Here is a 20,000-nt window from a genome sequence, read left to right as displayed (position 1 = left end):
TACATGCATACATACATATAGATATAACTACCCACCCCTTTTCAGCACCAAACCATTCACCTTGCCCGACGATTTCCAACCTAACTAAAAATCATGCTCCCAGCATCTATATAGCTAAACATGTCAAATATTAGGGGTTGAAAAAATAAAGATGTGTTATTAAAAATTAGACAAGAAATATCTACATTCCATCAATAAGAGTAAGTGCGAAGTGATGAAATGAAACGAGGGAGTATGTTCTCTGCAGGAACTCCCCACTGCCGATCTTTTACTCAGCAATCAGGAAGCGAAGGGGAATGGTCGGCTCTGTGGAGGCAGTGGGGGTAACAATCAGGTTTTGTTAAAATATATTGTATATACTGCATCTATCTATTAGATAATACATGCACGCGTCTACTCCGAGAAATACATAGACACGTACAAAGTGCATTTGCACTGGATATATATATATGTGTATGTATGTGTATGTATATACACACACATACACACAAACACACATATATACATATACATATGTATATATATATATATATACATATATATATGCGTATATATATATATATATATGTGCGTGTGTGTGTGTGTGTGTGTGTGTGTGTGTGTGTGTGTGTGTGTGTGTGTATGTATATCAACCTATGCGACGCATGTTCTCTTCTTTGACAATGACATTTGTAGGTGCAAGTGTTATATTTAGGTGCATGACTATACTGTTCTTGTTGTTTATTTCGAGGCTGTGTCAAGGACTCTAAATGAAAGCTGGTAAACCAAAGTTTCCATGGAATTTTGACATTCAGACATATGACATGATTTACCACCGTAGATCAGATACAGGAGAAAGGAAAGTGTTTCGGAATAGTGCAATTCAGACAAAACTTTTCCAGACAAAGAAGTAGATTAGATCACAAAATGTGCTGAATTAAAAGTAGATATATTAAGAATGAGATGTCCATCAGCAGAGCTAAAAGTCGGTACCAATTATCAGTTGATTTGTTTCTCCTGCAATAGACATCAAGACGGACAGAGGAGTGCTCCCCACATGTCAGACATTCTTGGAACAGCTCATGTTCTTAGAAAAATTGCTCACATCTAAGTTTTAAGTCCTTGATTAATGTAACGAAAAAGAAAAAAAATCACTGTTTTCAATACATAGTATAACCCGAGGGGACGTTTAAGGAGAGAACAGAGGACGTTTAGCATGTGAGAGCGATAAAACACTGCGCCGAAATTTATCCCAAAACATCGGAAATAGAGACATCGCATGGAGCCAAAAATAACTGACAAAGGGCTGGACTATATCCGAGTAAGTAATACTCATTGAAATTTATTTCTATTTTCCAAATGAAATGATGTATTTTAACTGGATATCATCTCCACTGCTCGCACAGCACATGTAAACACGCTTGATAAATTACGATCCATCGACACCAGACCATCTCCGGCCCCAAACACCATGTACAAAAAAATTACAAATAAATTAAATAATACCGGTATTATTCAACCCAAGAATAACAATCGGGAAGTGCGTACTTTAAACTTGTTATACAAAAAGTACGAAAAACTACACGTGCAAAACAATCTGACAACAGAAATGAACGGACCGGTACCCTACGAAAACGATGACCGTCAAAATGAAGGACCAGACTTTGTTCTTCATGTCCCGCAAATAAAACCAAAAAGACATAAATGGACACGTGAGAAATATATTTCAATCCTACACGCATATTTTACAACAATGCTCTACCCAAAGAACGAAAACTCAACAACACATACAGATAGAATATGGAGGAAAAATAACCTAAATAAAGACCTGGATACAACAATGAACCCTAATAAACTAGCTAACATACAAATATATATTCTCAAGGCAAAAAAATATTAGAAATAGAAATAGAACAATTAAAAGGAAAAATACGTCAGGAAAATCTAGATAGTAGCCACACAACAATGCCAAATAATAATATAAACACTGACACAGTAAAACACGAAGACAAACGTAACATTCCCAACAAAAATGAAGTAAACAAGAAACAACAAACCCAGGCCAGTGGGATGTATAATAATGTACAAAGTGTACCAATCCAGAATACCACAGACAAACATGAACGAAAAGGAAGGCGAAACAAATCTAAAATCTGGAAACTGTGTAGGGGAACCTAATGATTATGATACTATAAAAATGAGAATAATCAAAGAACTGAAAACCACAGATCTTAGAATGGACCACAAGTTATACCCCCCAAAAATCAAAATAGACAGTAAAACAACATCAATAATAAATAGCATGAACCTAGCCGTCACGGAAATAATAGCCACAGAAACAAATGGCAATATCACTGAGAAAAATAACATAATATATGCAGCAGCCACTCTAGCCACAAAAGAAGCAGGATACTCCCTCAAACCCAACCAAACAGGAGTACCACCACCCAAACAAACCTTGTGGATAAATAATATCCAAAACAAAATTTTAAAAAAGAGAAAAGATCTGTCGATTCTTAACGAAATTAGTAGACAATCAACACTACTAAGTAACAAGAAGAAAACAAAAATACTGTGCAAATACAACATTGCAGAAAAATATTTACCTGAGGTAAAAGAAAAGCTAAAGCAAGATGGCCTTGCCAAGGCACAAATGATCCGCCGATATTAGAAACGCCAACATTTCTTTGAACAAAACAAACAGTTCAAATCCAAACCAAAAAAATTCTACCAAGAACTTGGCAAAAATAAAATGGACGTTACTGCCGCACCAACAGCAGAAGAAGTGGAAGAATTTTGGAAAGAAATATGTTCGGTGAAGGAACAACCTCAGAAAAGGACTATTAACACAACGAATTTAGCACCTGAGCAACTCTGGACCCCTATAACAACTGAAGAGGGCACCAAGGCACTGCAAAGACTAAGCAACTGGAAGACACCTGGGCACCACAAGATCCCCAACTTCTGGTTAAGATATCTGACAGGAATGCATAAAAAACTGGCTGAAAACTTTAACGACATACTAGCAGAGCCAGAGACAATGTCTGAATGGCTCAGGAAAGGGAAAACCAGCCTAATTCCTAAATCCACAGAAACAGAAAAACCACAAAACTACAGACCTATAACCTGTCTCCCTACAATCTACAAAGCCTTTACTGCAATAATATCGCAAAGATTGAGTAAGCACCTGGAAGAAAACAACCTGTTTCCAGAAGAGCAGAAGGGATGCTGCAAGGGCTCATACGGCTGTAAAGATCAATTAATGATCAATAAGGCCATAACTGACGACAGCCACAGAAAGAAGAAAGGCCACAGTATGGCCTGGATCGACTACCGAAAGGCTTTTAATAATGTTCCCCACACGTGGATCCTCGAAACACTAGCCATAAACAAGGTGGCACCAATAATTATAAAATACATAAGGCACTCAATGAATAAATGGCAGACAGTGCTACAGCTCCGAACAAAAGAGGGACTCGTGAAAACCAAAGACGAATATTCCAGGGAGACACGCTCTCTCCACTCCTGTTCTGCCTGGCACTCACACCTTTAACTGAATTGCTAAATAGAACTGGATGTGGATACAAATGTTACGGCAAAACAATCAGCCACCTTTTATATATGGATGACCTAAAATTATACGCTACAAATGATAAACAGCTAGAAACACTACTACAGACAGTACATGGATTTACCAAAGAAATAGATATGAGATTTGGATTAGAAAAATGTACCAAAGCAACCCTGAAAAGCGGAAAACTAGTTAAGAGTAGCAACATCAAACTACATAAAGCCAATGAAATAAGAGAATTAGACGAAAGCCAGCCATACAAATATTTAGGAATCAATGAACTAGATAGGATACAACACACACAAATGAAAGAAAAAATAAAGAAAGAGTACTATAGACGAGTTAGATCAATACTAAAAACAGAGCTCGACGCTAAAAACAGAGCTCGATGCTAAAAACAAGATAATAGGTATTAACACTTTAGCCGTCCCAGTTATAAGTTACAGCTACAATATCCTTAACTGAACACTAAACGAACTAATGAAAATAGACAGGAAAACAAGAAAAATAATGACAGGATCTAGGATGCACCACCCAAAATCTGACATAGAAAGGCTATATATACAACGTACAGAAGGTGGGAGAAGCCTTATACAGCTGAAAAACTATTATAAAATAACCACCATCGGACTGCAAAAATACCTACTTCAGAAGCAAGGAAAACTAATACAAATAGCCACAAAACACGAGCAAAACAAAAAACTGTTTTCAGTATTCAAGGAAACTAACAAATACAAACAAGAAATCATACTACCAAAGAAGAAGAAGAAGAAGAAGAAGAAGAAGAAGAAGAAGAAGAAGAAGAAGGTTCAACGTCTAGACAGTAACAAAAGACAGGAAAACAAACATATGCACAATAATAAATGTCGCTAAATACCTATCAAGAAATTAAGTTGATTTAATAGACTGTGTCCTTTACTACTTTATGTGATCTTGATTCAATGTTAGAATTCAATAATAATAAGATTTACCCTAAAAATTACTTAAGAGAATTTGATAAGCTATTATTCAGCGTTTGAATGAAAATGCATACATTATATCAGTAGTAATTCATGTTTAAAACGTCGGCACAAAATCACAGGAAAACGTTTGAAATACCTTGCCACACGCATGTACAGTTATATTAATTTTCAATTGAATTTCTAATAGCATTATATATAGTTATCCATGAAACGTTTCATTAGCGATCTTGTTATACATACATACATACATACATACGCTTTAGTAATAACGAACGGGAAAACTATGAAATGATATAGACACTTGAGTGTAAAATTTATTTATTATCGTCCCTAATGAACATCAGCAACTGAGGTTTCATGAGTTTGTGAAACCTCAAGCGCCGACACAATATAAATCTGATCATAAATGCGTGTGTGTGTGTGTGTTTGTGTATGTGTGCGCGCGTGCGCGTTAATGTATGTGTGGATGGGTCGGTATGCGTGTGTTGTGTGTGTGCGGGAATGGGTCGGTATGTGTGTATGTGTGTGCATATCAGTGTGTATGTGCGCCTGTCTGTGTCTGTGCATATATACTTATACGCACAAATATATATGTATGCGTTTGGCGTTCGTTTAGATGTATCTGCATCAAGTTATTTCACTTTGTCTCATAACATAATTATCTTAATCTTTTATTGCTATAAACTCTTGCTTATGAAGTCCTTTGTTTAATCTGCTAAAAGATACATTCCTGTTGTTATAGAAAGCCTGCGAAGACTATAGGATTAGTTCCTTCGACCAGACCAAAATACCAAAAGCACACGTACATGGGCATACGATCGGGTGCTGAATCTTCCAGGTTTTAAGGATATCGCAAAAGACCTGGTTGGAACCACAACCTTCCGAGTTCTTCTACAGGGCTTAGAAAAACTGAATGACCGCTGGAAAAAGTGTGTGAATCTGAGAGGGAAATGTGTTCAATAAAATCATAATTAGCTGATCCTCCTGTATTTTCTTTTACCCAAAGCCAGGAACTTTTCAGCACCCATTCCTATATGTCTTTATAATATCTATTTCTCTAGTGAATATATGAATGCAACGCGTTTCAATATTCTCATCCATAAATCCATCAGGGGCTTGAGACATAATGCTTTATATCTCTTGTAGTGGTAATATGGTATGCAATAGCTTTCACAGAAATCATTGTTATATTTTGAGATATTACTTCGATATCAGATGTAACCAAGCAATTGAGTTGTAATTATATTATGATAATAGAAACGATTGTATATGTCGTATTTAATTCCACATTGACAATATCATGTGACTCTGCTAATTGGTAAATACCATCTAACAAGCATCTTCACAAAAGATATATGAATCTAACACTACAAGATTCGTCTCTCCAGTGTATCGTATCTCAGTTGAAATTGCATCTAGGCTAATAATGTTTTTAACCTTTATCTTCGAACATTAATAAATTGACAGTCACAAGATTCCCAGTTGTAACCATCTCACTTTATTTACGTAGAATTATAAGGGAAATCATATTCTTACTTTTGTCTTTCAAAGCAATCTGAGGCTTTGTGTATATGCAAAAGGAAAAACAAAAAAAGGGAGAGAGTGAAAAAAGACAAAAAAAGAAAATCTATATTAGATTCACGATAAAAATAATTGAAATTAAGCTAGTTGTAAGTTAATTGTGAGAGATAAAAGACTAAATATTGTAATGCTTGTTACTATCTCTACTTAATTTATTCTACTGTCTTTCCTTCTTGCAGTAGCATTTGAATTATAACAATAGTAAGCTGGCTTTTCAACCGAATCGTCAGAGCGCTGGATAGATTCCTTTGCAGTACTTGTTCAGGAACTCGGCGCTACACGTTCAAATCCTGCCGAACATAATTTTGACTTTCACCAGTTCTAAGTCGATAGAGAAAGTACAAGTCATATATTGATGTCTGGTATCGATGCCTATCTCTCTTTCACACCTCTTTTCTCTCACTGTCTGTTGAAATGTGCTGCGTGAAGAGGCCAAGAAAAAAAATTCTCATATGGTGGCACCAACAATCCCTTCGTAACTATTCAAGTGGATATATCAAGAGGAAATAAAATAATGGTTACTTTTGACCTGCAACACGGTTCTGTACATTTAAGAAAGAAGAATTGGAATAGTCTTGGTTTTCATACCTTTCCCAAGAATATTAGTGTTGTAAGTAAACAAAAGAAGCGGAATTGAACCGAAACCACTTTGCGATTCTACAGTGTCGATTTTTTTGTTGTACAATGCTTCCTCAATACAATTCTGTGTCTGTTCGTCCTTAGGTCAGATGTCATAAACGTTGGAAATGTCTATTCTTTCTTTTATTTGTATTAGTCAACTGACTGCAGTCATGCTATGGCAGTGCTTTGAAAAATTTATTACGAATGGATTCCAGTATTATTTTATAAGTGTGGTACTTAGGGGGCCGAAAACAAACCAACACCCAATCAAGTGGCACTTGGACAAAGCAACACATACCCTCTTTGCACATACATATATTTACACACACATACACACATACACACACATATATATACACAAATATATATGCGCACCAGTGGTGGCTCGTAGATAAAATTAATGAGAGTGCTGCTTCAGAAAAATTTTAGCCGTTATTTTAATATTGTGTAAAAGGAGACAAACATATAAAAAGAAAATTTATACATAAACTTGATCGGTTCGCGTTTTATCCACTGCCGGGTAGTGTGTTTAATTTGTTCACAGAAAATTGCCGCGAATTTCCCCTTGTTTTTCAAAAATCCCCACTAAATCACAAAATAAGGAGGGGAAATGTGCCCTATTTTTCAAATCCTGGCAACAAAACTGAAGTTGGAAGCAGGATAATAATCTAATTCTACACTTTATCACATTCAAGAATATAAAACACGTTTTTAAGCACAACACACGCGGAGTCAAAAAGAAACACTACTTTTCACCCGGCACTGTCGTTCACTCAATGCTTTCTCTCTCCACAATGTGAAGCTTCCTATCTCGGACATGTGAGCATGCGCACAACAGCCAAACACTGTATCGCTGGAACTGTGAAGTGCACAGTTCTATACAAGGATGTTTGTATTTTTATCATAAACTAGGGGATGGCTGCTGACATTAAGCTTAAGGACTATATAGTGTACAAGTATAAAGAAAGAATTAAAGAAAAAAGGACTCATTATATTGAATGCTATCGATAACATTGAGTGAAAATAGGAGGTGCTGCAGTTCCGCAGTTCCTATACACGAGCCGCCACTGATACGCACATATACACGACGGGCTTCCACTCAGTTTCCGTCAACCAAATTCCCTCGTAAGGCATTGGTCATCCCGGGGCTATAGTAGAAATTACTTCACCAAGGAGTCGTGCAGTAAAACTGAATCTAAAACACTAAACTTGTTAACTACACAAATATTTCAGCCTGTGCAATAAATTTTTTTGAAATAATCTGAGATATACATGGCAATCGATCATAACCCATTAAGAATAGCAACCGAATTGCCTCCAAATGGTACCTTAAAAATGTAATAACACATTGAATAATTTTGTCTTGGACGCACGTAGCTTGCCAAAATAAAAATAAAAAATGAAGCAAAGAAAAGACGGAATAATCGCAGTTTGTAGGGCTTTGTACGTTGATCTGCTCGGCCTAGGCTGATCTGAGGCTTATGGGCACTAACAATAAAAGCAAACTGATGACGAAAAGAAACTAAAAGGTTTACATATTGGCACAAGGTCAGCAATTATGGAGGAGTGAGTAAGTCGGTTACATCAATACCAGCTCTCAACTGACGATTATTTTATCGACTCCGAAAGGATGAAAAGCAAATTCGACTTTGATGGAATGCGATCTCAGAACGTAAGAAATCCTGCTAAGGGTTTTGCCCGACGTGCTAATGGTTCTGCCGAGTCACCGCCTATTTTAAGAAATAAATATTAAAATCAGTACTATCTGCAATTTTTCAAGAAGATTTATTAATATATTCCTAGTCCCTTTCTTTTTAAATAAATTTAGAAGCCCTTGTAGTCAAGCGTTTTAGCTTCATTATATACTTCTTCCAACAAAAAATGCTTTATTTATTTATTTTTCGAAAGTATTAATTCAGAAACTAATTTACTGTTAGCAGAGACTCGTTAGAAACTAAATATGCCGAGTGATTATTTTCTTGGCACGTATTATTCCGATGCAGTGCATGCCATGTTGTACAAATTAATTCGCGGTTAATTTTTTTAATTGGGTAATTACGGTGAATAATTCAACATCATTCTTGCTGCTTCATCAAATGGCTACTTTATTAGTGTTTATTGCTTTCAATTAAATCTTTTATTTGTTTCTGATTAGTAGCGCTTACAGAAGCAGCTGTAATGGCAGTTGTATTATTAACGTTGATATATTAAGTAAGTCTCTGCCGACATCGCAGAACAATTTATCTGCGTGCTGAGTTTAACATCCGGTTTCGACTCCTAGTTAAAAACTATTCAATTTCATTTATGCTGCTAATTAATATTCTTGATAAATGCACGTATGTCACACAAACTCATTCTCCTCTTACGTAAATTTATGTTTAAGAAATCAATATGCATACATACATATATAAGAGTGTATCTTGTAATACTGTTTCGTAGCATTCATGCCTTTCTATTTATTAAAACTAACAGTATACATGAGCTCATATGGAATTAAAAATTGCTTCCAGCTTCAGTTCTCAGGAAACATAACGTCACATTACGTCACAATAAGTTTACATACATATATACATACATACATGTAAAGCTGCATATCGTCACATTGCAGTTCCTATTACACTAGATTTTCCTTATATTAAGCACAGATCTCGACATTGCTCGAGGCCGAAACTGTTAACTTTATTAACCCTTCATTAAGGATAATATTGGTGTTCATACAGTGAATAGAAAACGTATTGCAGAGTGCAGTTCACTGGGATTGTTTTTTACGCCTGTGGTTTCTTAACATCGCACAACAAACATATTAAAATTGTAATTTTTAGCAAAATGTGAATAATACCAACTATAAATCTAAACAAAGTATTGAAAACTGTGCTTTTGATATTCAATATTAAATTAATTAAGGAAATAACTAGGTCCAGAAGTGTTTCGAATTTCGAAACGACTAGTTTTAGCAGTTTCACTTTGTGACGTTATTGCTTTTCACTTCAGTTTCTCAACCAAATAAACCAGCTCCATTGTTGTTGCTGCTATTGTAGTCCCTGTTGATTTTATTTAACCTCATCCCAGCGATGTTCGAACAAATCTGTAATCAAAGATGCCTCAGTTATGCTCATGTTATCTTTGTTCAGATTTAATGAATCTAGGACCAGATTATCCAATATTTTCTTCTTTTGAAGATAGGATAGAATTTGAGGGAAGTTTGACAGCTGTTTCTAGCCGGTTCAACAAACATAAAGACACCATTGCTGGATTGTTTAACTCAATGGTGGTAAGCTATCGAGCAGCAGCGAAGACAGTATCTGATGACCACTTCATTAACTTTCTATGTTAAAGAACTCGATGTACGTACGGGCGGAGGCTGAAGTCTCTTTTTTCTTTTTTTTTTTTAGATAACTTTCATTTAATCGCTTCATGAAGATGTCACAATGAGTTTACATAGATACATACATACATTTAAAGATGCATATCTAATGAATGACTTCCACATACCTCATAGTTAAAATGAACAATAATAATAATAATAATAATAATAATAATAATAATAATAATAATAATAATAATAATGATAATAACAATGACGACGATCACAGCATCATCATATGCAAGCGAAAAGATGAGCAAAAAGTCAATATCTAAACAGATTAACAAACAAAGAACGCGAAACCTACATTTCAAATCCAAACATTCCAAATGCTTAAACAATATTTTGGTTTAGTAGAACGCCCGTTAAGTCGCTTTGGTGCCTGGCGAAATTTTTAAGCATTTTCGTATTTATAAATTTTATATCTACGTATTATAAAATGTATTTTTAGCGTATATATATATGTGTGTATGTGTGTATGTGTGTGTACTTTTAAATCTATATATGTATGTATGTACGCATGTAAGCATATAAATGGATGATACAGCGATTATACCTAGTGTTTGAGTATATATATTTATATATATAGTGAATTTTTAAAAATTTTGTGTATATTATGTGAAGATTTATGTATTCATGTAAGCATAACGACAAAATACATGTATGCTTGTGTGTATGTGTGCGCGTGTGTGTGTGTGTGTGTGTTTACATACACATACATATACACACATATGTATATATGTGTGTAAGTAAATAAATTTTTTTGTATATTGTTTCCAGATATCAAAGTAAAAGTTGGCAAGGGTAAATCTTTAAATCCATTTTAAGTATTAAAAAGAACAACAACAACAACAACAAGAATAAAAGCCAAAAGAAGAAAAGAAAAGAGTGCGATGGAACGGAAAGGGATTGGAGTGTAAAGTGAAAGAAAGAATTGAAGACAGAGAGGACAGAAGACGCTGAACGAGGAAATAAGAGAGAAAGATCGAAAGAGAGAAAAAGAGAAATGAAGAAGGGGTGAAAGAAAGAAACAAAGAAAGAAGGTAATCGGAATAGACAATACAGATTTGTACTGCTTATAGAGAGCTTTGGGAACAATCTGTCCAAGAGTTGGCCGCAAAGTCGTAGGAATATAAGCTGATTTTCTTGAGAAAATATCAAATTTTGTCTTTTTTTTTTAAATTACTGTATCTAATTCTTTTGAAAAATAACCGTAATTTTTACTTGCTTATTTGTTCTACGGTTCTTTTGTAATTTTTTTTTTCTAAAATAATATTTTGTTATATTTATTTTTTTTTGTTATAGTTTATTTGTTGGTGTTGCTTTTGTTTTCGTAATTTCATTTTATATTTTTATTATTATTTTAAATGTATACAAAACTATTAGACAACGGAAGAGAAATGACAACTTGTATTTCGTTAAGTTTGATCTTATGACATGGATAAATAAATATACAACCATTACTAGTAAAACATATTTAAAACAAAATAAAAAGCAATTCCTGCCCTCACCTCTGCCCAAAATGAATAACTTATAGTATCCTCCTATTCTCTGCAATATTTAAGCGTTTTCCATTTCCACCACCTCAATCAATGTCCTGATAGTTCATGTAGAACTCTCACAGTTCTTTGTTATTGATAAACTTAAAGGTTTTCCTTCTCATTTTTACATGTATTAGGTTGTTCGGAAAATAATGGCTGATTTTAAAAATAAGCCTATATTCTTCAAAAACAACTGTACAAAAGTTTAATTATTCAAAATAAGATCCCTGAAGAGCTATGCATTTTCCCCATAGATTAACAAGGTCATTTATGCCTCTTCGATAAAATCCAAAGATTTTGATGCCAAGCAAATCTTGAATTCAGCTTCGACATTGGTTTTGGTACGGAAGGTGTTTTGCCTTAAAAATAATTGTCTAGATGCTTGGAAAAGTGGTAGTCAGTGGGTGAAAGATCAGGAGAATATAGAATATGTGGCGAAATCTTGTATTACAAGTTTGTGAGCTTCTGAAATGTCATTCTGGAAACGTGCGGTCGAGCATTGTCGTAGAGCAGAATTAGACCACGTCGATTAACAAGTGAAGGTCTCCTTTTGTTCAAGTAAACATGCATTTCTTCCAGTTGCTTACACTAAACTTTCCATGTAATGCTCTGGTTAGGTGTACTATTTTCAAATGCTGATCTTCAAGGGTGGATAGGCGCCCTCTACCTTATTGACCTTTAAGGCTCTTAATCTCACTGCGGAATCTCTCAAGCCACCGTCTTACCGCCCGATCAATAGTGGACCCTTTACCCCCATGCTCCGTTGATATTGGCGGTTCTTTGGGAAGCATTATTTCCAAGCTTGAATTCATGCAAAAGAAGTAAACGCATATTTTTTTTTTTTCTTTCATGTTTGAAATTAAGGATTTCTGCGCTTCGGAATTAACTTCTGAAAGAAATCAATCAAAATTTATTAAAGAGTATACATCAATTATTAAGCTTGTAAAATTTTGTCTAAAACACTACAAAAATAACATCTAAAATTTCCCAAATTATCCTAACCACCTGGTCATAAAGATGTTAAAATGTTTAGGTTTCTATTCATTACTTATTCATTTCTTCTTAACTTTCTATCGATCGACTGATCGATACACTGCTCCCCACCAACATGGTTGGAAAGTGGACTTCTGAAGTATACATCAAACACAACTCACTGCATGGATATTTGGAGTTGATTTGGTAGATGGAAAGAAGCCCGTCCTGTGTATAAATGTATGTGTGTATTTATACATATATTTGTATTTATGAGGGTGTATGCGCGCGTGTGAGTTTTTGTCTTGACATCATACTATAGTTGTAAATGAACGTCACTCTCATTACGTGGTGTCGTATATTTCCTGTCTTTCGAAAAAAAAAATGTCCGCCCATGGTGATATATTACCTTGCATGGGAAAGGGTGGTGGTTGGCGACAAGAAGGGCATCCGTTTGCAGAAAATCTGCCTCAACAAATTCTTTCAGACGCTTGCAAGCATAGAAAAATTATTGTTTCAAACGATGACATATATGTATTTTAGAGATAGATATATTAATGACATAAGATTCAACATATCCACAATTACAAAATGATTTGAATTTAAACGTCGGCCTATTTGAGAAGAAAGTGAAAGCTTTTATGAATGTATGTGTGTTTATGCGTGTGTGTTTGTGTGAATGTGTTTGTGTGCGCACGAGTGTATGTCTCAACAAACAATGTAAACAGCAGCAGCAGCAGTAGCAGCACAATCACCACTTATCTCTTTGCTCTAGGTGCTGCATATCGATCTAATGCTAAGTTGTGGCACTCTGTCGCTTACGACGACGTGGGTTCCAGTTAATCCAATCAACGGAACAGCCTGCTCGTGAAATTAACATGCAAGTGGCTGAGCACTCCACAGACACGTGTACCCTTAACATAGTTCTCGGGGAGATTCAGTGTGACACCCACATAGGTAAATACAAGTAAACAGAAACAAGAAGAAAGAGTGAGAGAAAGTTGTGGTGAAAGAGTACAGCAGGGTTCACCACCGCCTCCTGTCGGAGCCTCGTGGAACTTTAGGTGTTTTCGTTCGATAAACACTCACAACGCCCAATCTGGGAATCGAAACTGCGATCCTATGACTGCGAGTCCACTGCCTTAACCACTGGGCCATTGCACCTTTAATGGTAAGTGCTTCTAGCTACAGCTCTGAAAATAGGGGTTACAAATCATTTCGTTGAGATTGGTAAGCCACGGTGAAATTTAAACACAATACAATGAACCGGAACAAATGCAACAAGACATCTCGCTCAAGGTTGATACAGTTCACCATATTACTAGGTGAGGCTATTACTTGATTGATTTAGCCTCGATATGATCAAAATTGAAGTACACCTTGGCAGAATTTGAACTCAGACGGCAAATAGCCGGAATGAATACAGCAGGTGTTTCGTCCAACGTTTCTTCGATTCACCGATTTAGTACATAAGCATCTTCGAGAAGACCGAAGAAGATGGTAATCTAAATTACTTGCATTAGACTTTTCATTTTCGTTCATGCGGACAAAGATATTGTGAACCAGTGACAGACCTCTTGGAAACTTGTAACAAGCGGCGTCATTATTTACAAAATGTGATACGAAATATTGGGTTCGAATTTTGGCACAAAGCCAGCAACTTCGAGGTAAGGGGGAAATCGATTACAACGACCCCAGTGCTTCACTGGTAATTATTTTATCGACCTCGAAAGAATGAAAGGTTAAATTAACCTCGGCGGAATTTGAACTCAGAATGTAAAAACGAACGAAATGCCGCTAAGCATTTTGCTTGGTGTGCTAATGATTCTGCCAGCTCAAAATATTGATAAAAATAACCTTCTATCTACATACCTCTTTGACCATTCCATCTGTTTATTTAGCTCCATATATTTTTATTTCTTCGACCATTCTATCTATTTATCTATCTCCATTTTCTTGTTTATTTTACAGTATATATCCATCACTCCCTCTCTCAGTATCTATCTATCTATCTATCTATCTATCTATCTATCTATCTATCTATACAATTATTTTGCTGTACGTTCTTTTTCCCTTCCATCGCCCAATATCAACATTATTTCTATTCGTCTCAATTTTGTAACTTAGGCCTTCAGAAGAACGAAAGCTTATTTTCTGGAATATTAATAAAAGGTCAATTCCGTCGAAGTCGGCTTGCCTTTCATCCTTTTGTGGTCGGGAAAATAAGTACCAGCTGAGCACTGGGGTCAATGAAACCAATATTAGGTAAGTTGATGTTGGTGTTGGAGATCGGACTGACATCAATCGGGGAGACATTAGCGACATTAGCGACAACAGCTATGAAGATTGTAGTTGTCGTAGGGCGGCGTTACTGCTGGTGGTGGTGTCAGTAAAATTTCTAGAGGAAGTAAAGAAGTAAATTCATTCAAAAACGTTGTTAGTGGAGCGAGACGTGACCCAGGAAAATGGAGAAGATATTTGTAGACACGTACACACGCACTCGCAAACGCGCGCACACTTGAACTTTTCCGTCTACTTATATTTCTGAATGTACTTATGTATGATATATGTATGTATGATGTATGTATGTTTATATGAATATATGCATGCTTGAATGTATACAAAGTTGCAAACATGCATACAGACATGCAGATAGATAGGTACACAGAGTAGGATAAGGAAAAGGCGAGTAAGAAAGACAAACGATTCTATATATACATGAAGGATGAGGAGAAAATAGGCCTTGAAGAGCAGGGGTTGAAGGTTAAAATGAAGAGGAGAAAAAATGGAGAGGGGAAGGCGAAACATGGGGAGACAGGACAGAGGATTTTAGGAAATTTTGAGAGATAGAAAGAGGGAACAGCTTAAACCTCTGAGCGCCTATTTAAGTGAAATGGTGGGGAAGGTGATCAGGCTTAGGGATAAGGATTAGTGAAGCGTGTAGCAATGAGTATCTCCAAGGAATATGATCGCAACGGAATATCAGAACGTATGCAAGGCACACACATATATGGACAGAAAGAGATACGAAGATAGATTGCTAGATAGTTAGATATATATATAGATAGATAGATAGATAGATACAAACGTATGTATCCATGTATTCATATTCAAACATGACCACATTTATATATATATATATATATATATATATATATATATATATGTGTGTATATATATATATGTGTATATAAATATATATATATATATATATATATATATATATATATATATATATATATATATATATATATATATATATATATATATACCACCCATGATGAACTACCATAAGGTATAGAAAATACGCATTCACCTTTATATATTTAATCCTTTATATTGAACACTCAATATTTTATTTCATAGTACCATCCATTTTAATTTTATATTATATATTGTATATTCCAAATTCTATATCCCACATTGGTTTTGTAGGAATATAAATAAAACATAAAAAACAGACAGTGTTGGAACTCTTTTAAACAAAATAATATATTCCTCTATACACAATCATACAAAACCCCTTTTTTTGTATTTATTTTTACTCGCATATATATATATATATATATATATATATATATATATATATATATATGTATGTATATATATATATGTACTCTTTTACGTCATTTGACTGCGGCCATGCTGGAGCACAGCCATTTAGTCGAACATATCGACCCCAGGACTTATTCTTTGTAAGCCTAGTACTTATTCTATCGGTCTTTTTTGCCGAACCGCTAAGTTACGGGGACGTAAACACACCAGCATCGGTTGTCAAGCGATGTTGGGGGATAAACACAGAAACACAAACATATACACACACATGCATATGTATATACGACGGGCTTCTTTCAGTTTTCGTCTACCAAATCCACTCACAAGGCTTTTGGTGGGCCCGAGGCTATAGTAAAAGCACTTGCCCAAGGTGCCAAACAGTGGGACTGACCCGGAACCATATGGTTGGGACGCAAGCTTCTTACTACACAGCCACTCCTACGCCTATATATAAAAAAAATATGTATGCGTGTCTATATACATTTGCACATATAAATACTTATGTATATATATAAATGTATATATATATACATATATATATGTATATATATATGTATATCTACATATATATATAAATATATACACATGCATTTACATATGTATATATATATACATATATATATATATATATATATATATATATATATATATATATACAGACATGTAATTATTATGTCCACCTAGTGGTCATCTCTTATACACGTATATACACATGTATATATATATATATATATATATATATATATCATAAAGTGTGGCAAGGTGGACGACGAAGGAGCATACGGAAAGCAGGAAAACAGAAACACACAATTGATGATGTGGACACGTTGAATGCTTCATTTATCGACCAATGATAATCACAGATAATATTGTTCAATTTGGAGATGTCAGCAATGGAAGCTGTTGAGTTATAAATGAGCACACTTGAAAGACGAGAACGAACAAATAAGATTGTAAAATATATAAAACGGAAGAGCAAGGGCAGTAACGAAAGCCTTTCGTCTATACGACAGAGTGACGACATGGGCAAAAGAAACACTATGAGAAAAATAGTAATCCTAAGATATATATATGTATGTGTACGCGCGCGCGCGCATACCCATTTCTGTGATAAAGGTACATCAAGCACATGCATCACCGCTATATGTGCGCAACATAGTGATCTCATACCAAGATAAACGGCGTATAACTTTGATAGATAGCTATATATAATACTATTAGAAATTCAATTGAAAATTAATATAACTTTACGTGCGTGTGGCAAGGTATTTCAAACGTTTTCCTGTGATTTTGTGCCGACGTTTTAAACATGAATTACTACTGATATAATGTATGCATTTTCATTCAAACGCTGAATAATAGCTTATCAAATTCTCTTAAGTAATTTTTAGGGTAAATCTTATTATTATTGAATTCTAACATTGAATCAAGATCACATAAAGTAGTAAAGGACACAGTCTATTAAATCAACTTAATTTCTTGATTGGTATTTAGCGACATTTATTATTGTGCATATGTTTGTTTTCCTGTCTTTTGTTACTGTCTAGACTTTGAACCTTCTTCTTCTTCTTCTTCTTCTTCTTCTTCTTCTTCTTCTTCTTCTTCTTCTTCTTCTTCTTCTTCTTCTTCTTCTTCTTCTTCTTCTTCTTCTTTTTCTTCTTCTTCTTATTATTATTATTATTATTATTATTATTATTATTATTATTATTATTATTATTATTATTATTATTATTATTATTATTATTATTATTATCTTCATCATCATCATCATTGCCTTTGCACAGCTTCTAACGCTGGAGACGTACTACAGTGTCAGCTAAAGTAACACCTCTTATTTTTCGAGCACCTTCCGGAGTATTCGAGCAGTTCCAAGCAGTGCTATATTCTGCAAATGCTCTACCCTCATTGCAGCCCCTATTTGCTCCACGTACCTATCGAGATTTTTGCTCACTGTTCCCAGAGCCCCAACAATTATTGGTACTACAGCTACATTTTTCATTGACCACAACTTTCCAAGCTAATCTGTTATATCTCTCGACTTTTCTTTCTTCCTTATCACATATCTTGTTGCCAGCTGGGCCTGCTATATTTATAATCCAGCATAGTTTGTTTTCTTTCTCAATTAAGACTATGTCCGGTTTCCTATTCTCTATCTCATGTTCGCACTGAATCATAAAACCTATAGGATCTTTGCATTTCTAATTCCGACGATGCCTTCAGGTTTGTGGTCGTACCAATTTTTTGCTCTGTGAAGTCCATACTTGTGGCAAAGTGTCCAATGGACAGGTCTGGCAATATTGCCGTAGCGTCTCTTATATTCCTTCTGGGCTAGTGGCGTACATTGGCTGGTAATATGCCATACGGTTTCACCGTTTTGTCCACAAATTCTGCACTTATCCCTTTCTGTTGTATTGTCTATTCTGTATTTTATGTAATTTGTTCTTAGAGCTTTCTCTTGGGCAGAACAGATTAGAGCCTCCGTTTCCCCTTTTTAAATCACTTTTAGTCATCTACAGCCATTTTTTTCGCTGTCTGTCTTATCTTCAACATCTCTATGAAATTTTCCATGCATTCTTTTCTTTACCCACCTATTTTCAGTTTCATTCGTTTTCAATTTCTTGTATAGTGCTTTATCTTTTCAATCTTTCATCCTACACAAGTCTGACCTTCTTACTTCTAATGATAGCAGTTCTCTGGCACTTTTTTACGTACCATGCTATGTTGCTTTCTTCTGCACTAATGCTGCGTTCGCATCCAATAAGTCCTCTCCCCTCTTTTTCTTGGTACATACAGTCTGTCTGTGTCACTTTTGGGGTGAAGCGACCAATATCTAGTTAGCAACTTCCTTGTCTTTCTGCCTAAGCCGTTAAGTTTGTCTACTGTTCATGCGATTATCCCTGCTCCATATCTAAGGTGTGAAACCGCCTAGGTGTTGATAGCTTCGATCTTATTCCGTCCATTTAATTTCGACTTAAGGATCAGTCTGCGCAAGTACTCCACCTTAAATTTTCTGTCATTTCTTTCTCCATCAATCTATCCATTTCTAAAATCCCCAAGTACTTATAGCCCGTCTCTTCTATCTGCTTCATAACCTCCCCTGACGGTATCGTTAGCCCGTCCATACCTATGATTTTGCTTCTCTTCAAGTCTAACACACCACACTTTCTGAGTCCGAACTCCATTCTGATATCAGCACTGAAGGTATACACCGTATCAACGAGGGAACTGACTTGGGCTTCGTCTTTGCCATAAAGTTTGAGATCATCCATGAATATCAAATGGTTGACGTTTTGCTAGTGGCTTTTGAATACATACCCAGCTTTTGCGTTCCTCACAATCAGTGTTAGCGGTATCAAGCACAGTACAAAGATGCCCCTTCTTATTTCGACTGTCCCTAAACTTCTTTCGTATTCTGTCAGGTCTGTCCTCCAATTCGCCATACTTTTTCCAAACAATTGCTCAGCATTTGATGTATATATTACACACAATGCTGTATTAATATAAAAGATGATATGGCAGTGCTTTGACTCTGCTCAGCCGAGGATGTGCGTATATACAGCTATTGTTGGATTATATTGATAAAATATTGCGTATAATATATGAAGCATTCTGCAATTAACAGCTGATAATGATGCAATGAAACAATCGTAGTGATTTGAAACAGCCCGTTCAATCCATCTTCTCGTATCAAAGTATTTTTTGCTTATATTCTACGGTTATTTGCGGATTTCCACATATATACTACATTCAGTAACAGGAGTTCTACTCTATAATAAAATATGGTAGCTGATACCCGAAGGGGAATTTTGAAAAGTACACTCTAAGGTTATAACCCAGGTTATATTAAAATTTAT

The 20,000-nt window shown here is 35.3% G+C and overlaps 2 long non-coding RNA genes across 7 annotated transcripts in view; one reads left to right on the top strand and one right to left on the bottom strand.

The window, feature by feature from the left end:
• Nucleotides 1-9,246, bottom strand: part of LOC128247305 (uncharacterized) — a 15,215-nt gene extending 5,969 nt beyond the window's left edge. The window contains exon 1 of the long non-coding RNA XR_008263679.2: nucleotides 9,118-9,246. This is a non-coding gene — a long non-coding RNA (uncharacterized LOC128247305). The remainder of the gene's footprint in view (nucleotides 1-9,117) is intronic.
• Nucleotides 9,247-9,301: 55 nt separating this feature from the next.
• Nucleotides 9,302-20,000, top strand: part of LOC106869856 (uncharacterized) — a 63,964-nt gene continuing 53,265 nt past the window's right edge. For 5 of the 6 annotated variants that reach the window (XR_016241136.1, XR_016241137.1, XR_016241135.1 and 2 more), the window contains exons 1-2: nucleotides 9,338-10,058; nucleotides 10,859-11,121. This is a non-coding gene — a long non-coding RNA (uncharacterized LOC106869856). Of the gene's footprint in view, nucleotides 10,059-10,858; nucleotides 11,122-20,000 lie in introns of all 6 variants that reach the window. The other variant, XR_001409446.3, reaches the window with a different exon arrangement.

This window comes from Octopus bimaculoides, chromosome 3 (assembly GCF_046866305.1).
Source record: "Octopus bimaculoides isolate indiv1 chromosome 3, ASM4686630v1, whole genome shotgun sequence".
NCBI classification, from domain to species: domain Eukaryota; kingdom Metazoa; phylum Mollusca; class Cephalopoda; order Octopoda; family Octopodidae; genus Octopus; species Octopus bimaculoides.
Note: the sequence above shows the minus strand (reverse complement) of the source record. Positions and strands in the feature narration are given on the sequence as shown.